The sequence below is a fragment of the Chenopodium quinoa genome, unplaced genomic scaffold (genome assembly GCF_001683475.1).
Source record: "Chenopodium quinoa cultivar QQ74 unplaced genomic scaffold, ASM168347v1, whole genome shotgun sequence".
Lineage (NCBI taxonomy): Eukaryota > Viridiplantae > Streptophyta > Magnoliopsida > Caryophyllales > Amaranthaceae > Chenopodium > Chenopodium quinoa.
Genome location: NW_018744316.1, coordinates 3714 through 15454, shown reverse-complemented (window position 1 = coordinate 15454; position 11741 = coordinate 3714). Strand labels below are relative to the sequence as shown.

Genomic DNA, 11741 nt, shown 5'->3' with positions numbered 1-11741 from the left:
TACATATCTAAAAATCTTGGATCCACCATGTTAACTAAGGAAACTTTGAAAGACATTCTAATTGTAAATTTGTAACTGAGTGTTTATGTTGGAGAATATAGACAAATAATGTTTTCAAGTGTAACATTTCTTACCATTTGTAGGTCTAGAGCTAGAATTACAAAGATGAGGGAGAGGTAGTAGCCAGATAATATAGACATATAGTTGCATTTATAGTCCCTATTTTTGAGGATATGTTGGTGCAATACGAGTCACAGTGAGAGTTCATAATATAATCCTCATGGTATGTTGGAATTCTTGGAAACGACAAAATTGTGGCTCCTCATGTTTAATAATTGTATCAATATACCCCGTATAGTATTATTATGTATTACATTATCATATACCTAATTGATAGAATATAAAACATATTCTTGGGTCTCAACTATTAGATTAAACTTTTAGTTGAGTTGGTCCTTTAACATAGTATCAGAGTCAGCGTGACAAAAAGGTTATGGGTACGAATCTCATCCACCTCCCACTTTTAAGTGGAATATTAAGCACAGGGTATAAGGAGGGTTCATGCTGCATCCACATTTCAAGCCCAACGGGCTCTTGTGTGAGAGGGCGTGATAGGTATAAAATATATTCATGCGCCTCAACCATCAGTTTAAGCTTTTAGTTGTGTTAGTCCTCTAACACTAATTTTTATAGAAATGATTTTTAAAATAAAGTATCACGAGTATTAGATATGTAGATTGAGCCTTGTGTGCTCAAGTCCATAATTTTCTTTGTAATGGTCACATGTGTATTCTCAAATGAAGGGGAAAGAAAATTTGTGTTAGACAACAAAATAGCACACATATTGGAAACAAGTATTGCATGAAGTTGGCTTTCATATGTCTAGATGTTTCTAACAATGCGTATGAGTGAGGGTAATTTAACATGTGTCGGAATAACTTGTGTCAAATATTAGGCTTAAGTGATAATCAGACCTACCCTAATTAAGGAGAGGTGTTACACGTGAGTACTTAATTAGTTGGGAAAATTATGGGGGGAATGCACCTGAATATATCAATTAATAGTTTTTAAGATGTGCATTAATATTTCGTGACAATCGGTTCCACCCTAATAAAGGATTAGGGTGGTACACCTTGTGTAATATAAATAAATATTCTCTATCAAATGTTATATTCGGGTATTTAAATATATATTAGAAGAAAGTCGTAATCACACACCTAGACTTCTAAAATTTCATCTTAATCCAATTGATAGTAGCCTAGTAGGTATAGTCGTTTACTACTTATATGTTAATACTCGTTTGATGTGAAGTAATAGAACCAATCGTTGGATCAACCCTGGTGATCACGACTTCCCTTACTAGTACTAGCTCTAAGGCTATGTTCTTTTGAACTTATTTTCAGTTCACTTCAACTTAGTTCATTTTTCTATTTTTATTTAGTTTAACTCAATTAGCTCAAAAGAAGAAGGCTTAAATAAGTCAACTAGGCAAGTGGATCAATTGTTACCATTTTTTTTTTCTTTTTTTGGTTATATCTGTCCTAACTACCAACTGTCAAGGAGTACTTGAATGCAAGATTAAAAATAAATTTTAAAAATACAGGCTAATTCTTTGGATTGTAACATTCATCTTGCATGTGTAAGGACAGATTTAAATATTTAATACATTAGGACTTTGCAGCGTTGCAGATGATTCAACCTCATTGTAATCGTTATTCTTCCTTTGTTCCTTACAGATTGTCTTATTTGACTTTATACTATTTTAAGACACGTCTTTAAACATAAGTATATCCTATTTTGTATGCATAAAAATTTGACATTCTAAATGATATTGAAATGAGTTAACAAGATTCGACTGAATTATATTATTTTTTTCCTCTATATAGATTACTGAGAGTTGATGGTCTTGACCTACAAAGTTGCAATAGGACAATTTTGAGGGGCAAAAAGAGAATTAATTTTTAAGAGAAATCTCGCTACCGTGTATGTACTAGAAAGCTTTATAAGTTGTCTATTACACACAGCATATACTTTTACTATAATGGACTGAATATTGTTCGTGAATTGTGACTCATTCTCTGATGAACCAACTCGTGCATTCTCTGATGTAAATTGGGGAAGAGGGATGGCATATTTTTAAAGAGCATGCATTTCAATAAAAACGATTGTATCTTTGGTGTGTACAGAGCCATTATAATCACTATATAGTGATGTAAATGAGATTCGATGTATTCATTAGGTGGTGTTGTAAACCACATTCGAACATTTGACCTTAAATCCTTATGTTTTGTGTTTGATTCCTCAAAACTTTGCCATGGTTACAATTATAATGAAATGTTTAGAAATTAGAACCATAGATGTCCATATCATTTGTTGTTATGTGTTTGTTCAAAATTAAGCCCAATGCCCGAAAAAGCTGAACTAATACGGAGTAATATACTCTTGATATTGTGTTAAATTTAGCCCAACCGTACTGGGTTTGAGTGGGGGTGTGTAAATTTGTTCAAATCTAATTTCAAAGTTTTCAAATATACTAAAATAAATAACGTTACTACTATCAGTTCTATTTTTTGGTGCTTAAAGAGCCACAAAGGCGGGTGATGAAAATCAATTCTAGGATCTCCTAGAATTGGGGAGGAAAACTTTAACCATTTTTGAGCTATCCCTCACTCTCTACTACTATCATTTCCGTGTTTTTAGTTAATATGTTATGCTAATAAATTGAAAAGTTGATATGTTGAAAACATAATCTATTAATGTAGCTTATTAAGTAAAACATAATCTATTCCAGTTAAATAACAGAATACTTCGTATAGCTTGGCCTCAGAAGTTTAAGACTGTTAGACTTACTATACTGAATAGGGAGGTTTAAGTACTTCGTATTTCATAGATTATTAGAGCTGTGTTGATGTATATGGTAGGCGGTAGCTGATCCAAGGCCATGCTACAACAGCTTTGTTATACACGCATGCTTTCGAAGCTTTCACAGCAGAGTGCAGGGGGCTAGATGGAGGTATACGTTGCAGTGTTGCACAAAGGTTAAAAATGTGGGTGTAGCATATGTCGTAGCCAACCAGCGGCCTGGGGATTGCTATTGAGATACAGGAACTCGGCATTGTGTATTTTGTGTTGTTTCATTTGCCTTGACATACAAGGCGTTTAGTGTTCATCATGTTTTAGCAATGGGTTTGCATTACTAAGCAAGCACATTAGCAAATCTAATAAAATTTCTGCATGTTAATCAAGTGAACTCAGGGACAATGCGAATAATTTTTTTCCCAAATTACAAGTACAGGAATACAACAATTACAACATCCGACAGATCCTGTTGCTAGCAAGCTCTTAGAAGCTATGAATGTACATCGTGCCATGCACGAGCAGAATACAATGATTGAAACAGGTAGAAGTCACTCTACACCTACAGGATTAGATTCATACCAAGCATATGCAGAATATAATCCATCATAATCTCCTGTTTTCCTGGTGTTGATGAATTGACACCATCCTTTTATCTCTTACAGGGTTGTAGTGAGTTGCTTTCAAATACAAGCTTTGTCGCTTCACAAAGATGTGTTTCTAGAGTTATTCCAATTATTTCCAGCAATTTACAGCCGATGTTACTGGGGGAGTTTTTTTTTGTTACAAATACAGGTACCTACATGACTACATGAACACTTACATCTCATGCCGCACTTGATAAATACTTCAGACCAGACCAGAAATAGATTTAGACCCTTCATAATTGTCTGGTCCAACCCTTAGATGTGACCATCTGTGATCCTTGTCCACGAGGCGAAGCAACATAGGTTGCAGCTGTCATCATGTTTTAGCTGTCTATCTTTCTCTCCGCCACCATTCTAAAACTTCACCCTGCAACATATGTTCAAGAAAACTAATTAATTATATGCAAGTGCAATCTTGAGCAAGAGCAACCACAGATTTTAGCATTAGCCAGAATCATAGAGTGAGATCTAAACAATACGGAGTATTAGTATTTCATCTGAACAAAAAGACAGCTTTCACTGGACTCCAGTGAGCAAATTATACCATCATATCAACAAAATATCTATCTATAGGACCGATAAAGTTAAGAATAGGCACATGAAAAAGGAAAAAAAAAAATCATACATAAACTTTATAAGAAGTTTTAGGGGATTTTGGCACTGATCGAACTTTTGGTAGATTGAAGTTGAACATGAAAAAAAAGAACATCATTTTCTTGGGGATATATCAAAACTTTCCATGTCACATAAATCAAATTTATAGCATTTTTGCCGTAAAATAACATAATAAACAGTAAAGAGATGAATATTTACCAAAGCATCGATTCAAAAAGTGAGAACAAAAGGAGGGGCATCTTTTCTGGGTCCTGCAACAGTACGATAAACATAAACTTTACTAGCTTGAAAGTCATTGTTGACTTCGTCATCCATTATGACCTCAACATTCAACCTAGGCATTTCCTTTGCCAACAGCCTACAGGCATTCATTGTGACATTGCAAGCCGACATCCAAAGAGATCTCATAGATTCATACTTCTCCAACCCTGAAAGAAGAGCATTATTACCAAAGGGGCAATCCCTTATTTCAAGCCGTCTCAGCTTAGGACAACCAGCTAGAACACATTGCATAGCCAAGTCACTACTTCCAGCAAAAGCCACAGAAAGTGTCTCCAAGTTCTTGGCATATTTGCCAATATATTCAAATGTTAAATCAGTCAATAAACCGGACAGTGCAAGTCTTCTGAGCTTCTTACATGATTTTACCACCGAACCAAAAGCCTCATCCATAGATTCATCAGTCAAGTGGTCGGGTTCACCTGGATTCATTATACAGAGGCGGAAATGAGTAAAATCGGGGCAGTTTTTCACAATCGTTGCTACAGCGGCATTTGTCATCTGCCGACAAAAGTAGAGAACGTAGTGGAGCTTAGGGCATCCATAAGACACTGCAACAAAACCAGATTCTGTTACCCCGTAGACTACGTCAGCATCAAATGGGTTTGCAGGGAATACCCTGAGTTCCTCAAGCAAAGGGCAGCTGGACCCAACAGCTTCCAGACCTTTATCACCAACAGTGTCCAGTACCTAAAACAAAAGGATGGCAATTTTTAGAACCTAAGTACATGCAGCAAGATCAATACCAGTTCAATGTCTATACTTTAATCAGAAAAGGCATTGAGAAACTTTATATAAAAGACAAACAGTAAATATTGTTTGGATATGTAAAAGCTATCACAGAATCTTGTGAGAAAATAAATATATCTAAGAAGAGGCATAATCATAAATTACTACGGATTAGCAAGTACAGTATAGTATTATATGGCTGAATCTACAAACTTAAATTCAATCTTTACAGGATTGCAAACCTAGTCATCACTCATTTACCACACTAATTAATACTTGGTTCAGACTCAGATGTACACTATTAACAATAAGCCATTAAATCAAAAAAATTATTCCACAAATGGTTAAAGCTTCTTTCTAATGCATTTTGAACTCTGGCAATAATCTCAACTCTGCCTCGTAAAATATTAACATCTTGTATTTTTAATGTTTTCTATACTAGAAGCTTAAAAAATATAAAAAAATATAAAAAAACTATTCATGTTTAATTTTGCCAACTATAATGGCATACATATAGCAAGTATAATCAACATTCAGTCACTTTTATGCGACCATTAGTTTCATTACACTGGTATTCGATCATTTATCAAACCAATCAAATCGCAAATGTGGACATCAATGATGAAAGGCAATCCATATGACATAAGTGCATCAAAAACAATACTTTTCACAGCTTTAGAAGAACCGAGTTCATTTAAATTTAGGAGTAAATCAAGCAATGCATCCAATAAACAAAACAATGAGGAGATCATTCGAGCAAATTTATTTTGAAAGAGCGGCTGATTTGATTGTTAATCTGTGCAAGTATTAAACATCTTGTCTCACGTTAGAAAAAGGATTTAGATGCCTACCCAAAGCCGTCGGAGATTTGGACAGTTACCAAGAAGCTGAGCAAGATCATCACATTGTAAAGGTACATCGCTCAAATTCAAAAATGTTACTCCTGAGCAAGCAGGATAGAGAATAGGCAGATAGAGTGGATTAGCTTCATATAAACCAGAGATAGTTTGAAGACTGTGATAGTTGTTAAACACGCTCTCGAGACTAGAATACTGAGCTGGCTGGAGCTCCTGTGAGAAGGCACCTGTGCCTAGCTGTGTCAACCGAGGAGCATGAGTAAGCAACCTCAATAGCTGCTCCAGGTTCACATATCGGTTCACCTTTAAGACTTTTAAAGATTTACACCTAGCTATTAGTCTCTCAAGGGACGGAAAGCAGATTTCTGAATGAAGATTGGAGAAATTTAGAATTTCCAATGAAGTAAAGTTTTCAGGAAAGCAACTCAACCAACAGCCACTGCGGTCATCAATTCCATTTTCCTGAATGTCGAGCTCAACTAAGTTCCTGGAAAAATAAAAACGTTACAATTTGATTAAAATGCTATGCCATGCTGAATTTTAGAAAGACAGCTGAGGAGTACACACTTGAGCAGACAAGGTGAAAATTTATACTACAAATCAAAACTGAGGGAAAAATATATACATAAAAAAAAAAAAAAAAAAAAAAAAAAAAAAAAGCATGAAACTCTGAAAGCCAAACACCCTAGGCAACTAATATTTGCAGCAATTCATCCACAGGAGTATAGGACTATGGAGTAGTCTTGTGGCCCTAGTCGATGCCGTAAACACAATAAAAGATGGAAAATATAGAGCACACAGGCACTCAAATAAGGGACAACAGGCCACATATTTGGTAATGTTATCAGGATTCAGGACTATCACTACAAAGTCCTCTAATGAGAAGCTGAAATGGCTAGGTGTAAGACATTTTTCAATCAAGAATCAACAATCAAATGCTAACAAGAATAAATAGGAACATTAGGTTTCACATGTCAGGAATTTTTCATTTCTGCTTTCTTGTAGAGTTTTATACATAAGCTAGGTGAAGTGCCAAAAGAGCACATAATGGAATTAGAGCTTCAAAAGAAATAAAAACCATAAAGTTGCCAGAGTTATGGTCCAAAGGAGAAGACATCAATCACATCATAATCATCAATGTATAATAACACACAAGCTTGAGTACCACAATGTTTGTTAACAGACTAAGATGGAAATTGTTCCTACTTTAATTGTAAATTTTCTCGGCCATTTACACAACCATTAGGCCTTGATTTGCGCTTCCATTTCAGAAGCATGTGAAGACCAACCATTGCACTACAACGTAAATAAGTTATACATTATTACTTAATTAATTGGTTGCCATCAACTCGTTTAAAACGTGTATTGAGATATAGCCCCAAATACAAGCTTTAAAAGGCCACTATATTAAAGGCAAAATTATGAGCTACCGACAATACAGTGAAAGAATATTTGGGAAATCCCGACGTATGACCAAATTATATAGGGTGTAATAATCAACCACACAACATACTTTTAAGTTTTAACCTTAATTTGATATCTACTATGTAAGGTATGTTGAATTCTTGCTATTGGAGCAATATCAAAGATAAGATTAGCCCACAGAAAGGGCACTTAAATCCCAATTCTAAACAGTGTATACATTGTCGAGAAATTGATCTTAATTTCATTCAATACTCATTACGTAAAGTTCACAATCTTTAGTTGATCATTAGGTAGGCATGAAACAAGCAAACATAAGCCATAAACAGTCACTAAGCTACAGAAGAAAGGGGGGATTTTTTTCTGAAAATTGTACCTTTTTTTTTTATCTTTTATGGGGGGTGGAGGAGAATGAGTAAGGAAGAAAGCTAAGCCCTTAATTTGATGGCCTGATAACATGTGGTTTTAATGGCTCTTGCTAACAATATTAATGAGGACAATGACATTAAAAGCGACAACTGATTATCACTAATTAAGGCAAATGTCATATCAACCAATGTAGGGAACAGAATTGAAAAGGATCCAAACATCTTTAGCTCACCAATAATGTCAGTCCGTATACAGCACAATACCATTGAAAGCAAAAGATAAACACTCAATCCCTTTCCATTTGTGTACCTAATACGACCTCATGAGAATACAAGAATTCGCGTCAACTACAAACCCGACCACGTAACAACACTCCGGATATGAAATTTTCTTCCAACATTTTATACATAAACAAGATTCAGGCCTGAACAACAGATATATACCAAAAAGCTGATATCTTTCACAAATATATACACCAATTCAAGACCCGGATCTCTAATTTATCAATCATTTGAACCATACAATCAATTAACCAAAAAATCAAACAAAACCCACAAAATATCAAAACCAAACATTTCTCAAATAACATGAAAATGTATAACAAAAGGCAGTAAAAATCATAAAAAAAAAAATGGTAAAAATTAAATTAAAATTTACATACTTGCAGTGAGTGGCAAGAGCAGCAAGCCCATCAGTACTGAACCCATCACAACTTAGAAGAGAAATCCTCTTAAAATTAGGGAAAGACAAAGCCAAAAACTCCAAACTTTCATCACTAAGACACATCCTCTTCAACCTTAATTCCTCCAAAAAAGGGTAAGCTTTTGCAAAGCAAAGAAGCCATGGATGAATATCAGCCCCCAATTTTCAGGCACCAAATTAAAATCTGAAAATCTGGGTTTTCCTTTCAAGATTACACTCTTAATTTTTGGGAATCTTCTAGCAACAATTTCAGGTGTTACAGAATAACAATTCCCAATAAAAACATGGGTTCTGCTCCACCTCTCAGCATTATACCAATCTTTGCAAACTAATGAAACTGAACTTCTGTCTTTGAGAGATTCTAACATACCCAGAACTTTTTCCAGCACTTCATCTGGGAAAGATGAGATTTTTGGGGGCAAATTTGATGGGTCTTTGCTCTTTTTAACACCCATCTATGAAATTATTGAAAAACCCACAAATTTTTTTTTGAAAAAAAAATTGGAAATTTATCACAAAATTGATTGTTTTTTTTTTATTTATTTATTTTTTTGCAAATCTGATGGGGTTTTGCTTTTTTTTTTTTTTTTTTTTCAATCCATTTCAGAAATTATTAAAAAAAACCAACAAATAAAAATGCTTTAAAAATTGAGGGAAAAGGGAAATTAAAAAAAGAAAAACAACCCAATTGGATAAATTTCAAGGAAGAAAACCAACTGGGAGGAGGAGAGAGAAAAAAGGCTAATAATGAAAAAAGAGGAAAATGCCCAAAACCATATCAATAATCAATATAAAATAGCAGGAAATTAAAAAAGGTGATGGACCTACAATGAGGAGAGGAAGAAGCAGTAGTTGTACCTAGCGACTAAGTGCTTTATACTTGGGCGTTGAAAAAAAAATCACAACAAAAATGATTTATATAGAGTGCATTCACCTCAATAAGGGTATGTTAAAACTCGGATTAGTTGGAATTTAATTGGCTCTAGATTATTGAGTGAGACACCCTCGATAACAAACAAAATCGGAATGGAGGTAGAAGGAGAGACATGTAGAATTGTGAGGAGACGAGCAATTTTAAAAGGGGAGAGAAAAAAAAAGGAGAGGATGAGAATTGATTTATATAGTAGCAAAAGGAACCCAATATGAAGGTGGTGATTAATGACGTAAGAGAGAGAAAAAGAAGGTTAATGGAAGCTGAGATCTGCCACATCAGAATCAATCTATGTGTGAATTTGGAGAATTAAAATAAGAAAATGAAATTGGGTTAACTTTTAATTGAATCTTTGAAGCATTCCAAGAGCCCAAAAGAAACCAAAAGGAATGGGAGTGATTGTGGATTCCTCATTTTCAATCACTAATTGGCGTATAATAGCAAAAAAGTAAAAATATGGATTAAAATTTATTTAATTATATTTTAATGTGGGAATTAATTATAGTTGTGTTTAAATGTGCAAGTATTACTATTAGTGGTGATTTTAGTGTATTCTAACTTTAACAAATTATTCAAGGGTCATTCACTCATTTGGGTAACACTTTTTGAAGAAAGTTTATGAAACTAGTTGTTGCTGATTTGTTGCGTGGTATCGAGACAACTAGGTAAGCAAAGTTTAAATTGTGTAAACTCCGAACTTTTATAACTTTTAAAAAGTTTTGATATTTCATTTCTTAATTAATAATCACTCTTTGTGTTATTTATTACGGTATTTTAATTATGACACTATCCTGTATTGATGGTGCCTCGTAGAACTGAGAGTTTTCTAGGCATAAGTAGTGATGGCCGCTTGTAGAATAGGAGACCTTAAGTCCATAACCCTAAATCAATAGGGAAAAACAAATGGGCAGTGAACTAATAAGGAAATGACATGAGTAAGGATGGAAGTTCAAGAAAGATTTTACCCTGTTTTTTTATTAAAAAAAAATACTCATTATTAATTGTAATTTATATTTGTAATTTGTAAGACATCAGACATCATTTTATGTTCTTTTTTAGTTAGTACTGACATGAGGTACTAAATTGTGTTTAAATAATATTATTTTTTACGAGTTAATACAAATAGAAGGTACTGAAGTTTACAAAAAGTTGCAATTTGGGTACTAAACTTTGACATGTTGCAAATAAGGTACTCAACAAGTCACCGACATTAAACTTTTACGGTAGTTACCTGTTTCTACTGGTTTCACATATTAACCAAAAAAGGAAAACAATGAGTATAACTATATAAGCCATCATACAAGAAAACAATGGACTGACAGAAAAAGAAGTAATTAATTTATTTCAAGCACAAATTAATTGTGTAAATAAAATAAAAATAGATAAAAAAATAAAAACTCAAAATTGCAATTATCTCCATTAAAGATACAGATAAAGGTTATATACACCTGATGTTCTTCAAGACCTCGAGCTTGTTCTTCAAGATCACCTGCGTTCTCACCTCCCCCTCTCTCTTCTTCTAGAGGTATAAGTGGAATAACTCTTGGCGCATAACACCTATGGAGTATTGGTTTGAAACAAATAGGATGGCTAAATTGTATTGTAAATATTATAACATGAGTATAAAGTACTATCAAATAGATAAATAGTACCATTAAATGTTGTAGTGGTAGCGGTGTCCACCGTGCAGGCTGTGCGAGTTGGGTTAGGGTTAGGTGGGTTGCGGGTTGGGTTTCATGACACACGACACGACCCATGTAGGGTAGGGTGGGCCAGGTCGTGTGTTGGGTCAGAGAAATTGGACACACCAGGGTTGGGTTTGTGGGTTAGACGGGTTGTGGGTGGGTCGAGCTGGGTTTGCGGGTTAGACGGGTCGTGGGTGGGTCGATCTAGATTCGTGGGTTAGGTGGGTTGGAGGGTGGGTCGAGATGGGTCGAAGGGTGGGTCAAGCTGGATTTGTGGGTTGGTGGATTAGGTCGGGTGGGTTCGTGGGTTTGGGTTAAGATGGGTACGTGGGATAGGGTCGGGTGGGCAAAATGGCTAAATGGTTGTGTTGGTCAAATAAATATACAAGTTTGTTTTTTTAATAGTTTTGAACTTTTATTTTGAAATAATTTTTGCACATATTTATGTTTAAGGTTGTTTAATTTTTACAAAATTAACAATTTGATAGCTAAAAGATTTTTCAAATCTTCAGTTTTGACACCGGGGTCAAGTGCAGCAGCAATTCCATAAATAATTGAGAATTTCAATAAAAATAAGTATGCCATTTACGTTTTCATGCTATCAAAAACGATACGAAGTCCATCAATTTTCATATGCTCTTCAATGGTG

The 11741-nt window shown here is 34.5% G+C and overlaps 1 pseudogene; it reads right to left on the bottom strand.

Moving 5' to 3' along the window:
- Positions 1 to 3209: 3209 nt before the first annotated feature.
- Positions 3210 to 8968, bottom strand: LOC110696248 (annotated as a pseudogene).
- Between the last annotated feature and the right edge of the window lie 2773 nt (positions 8969 to 11741).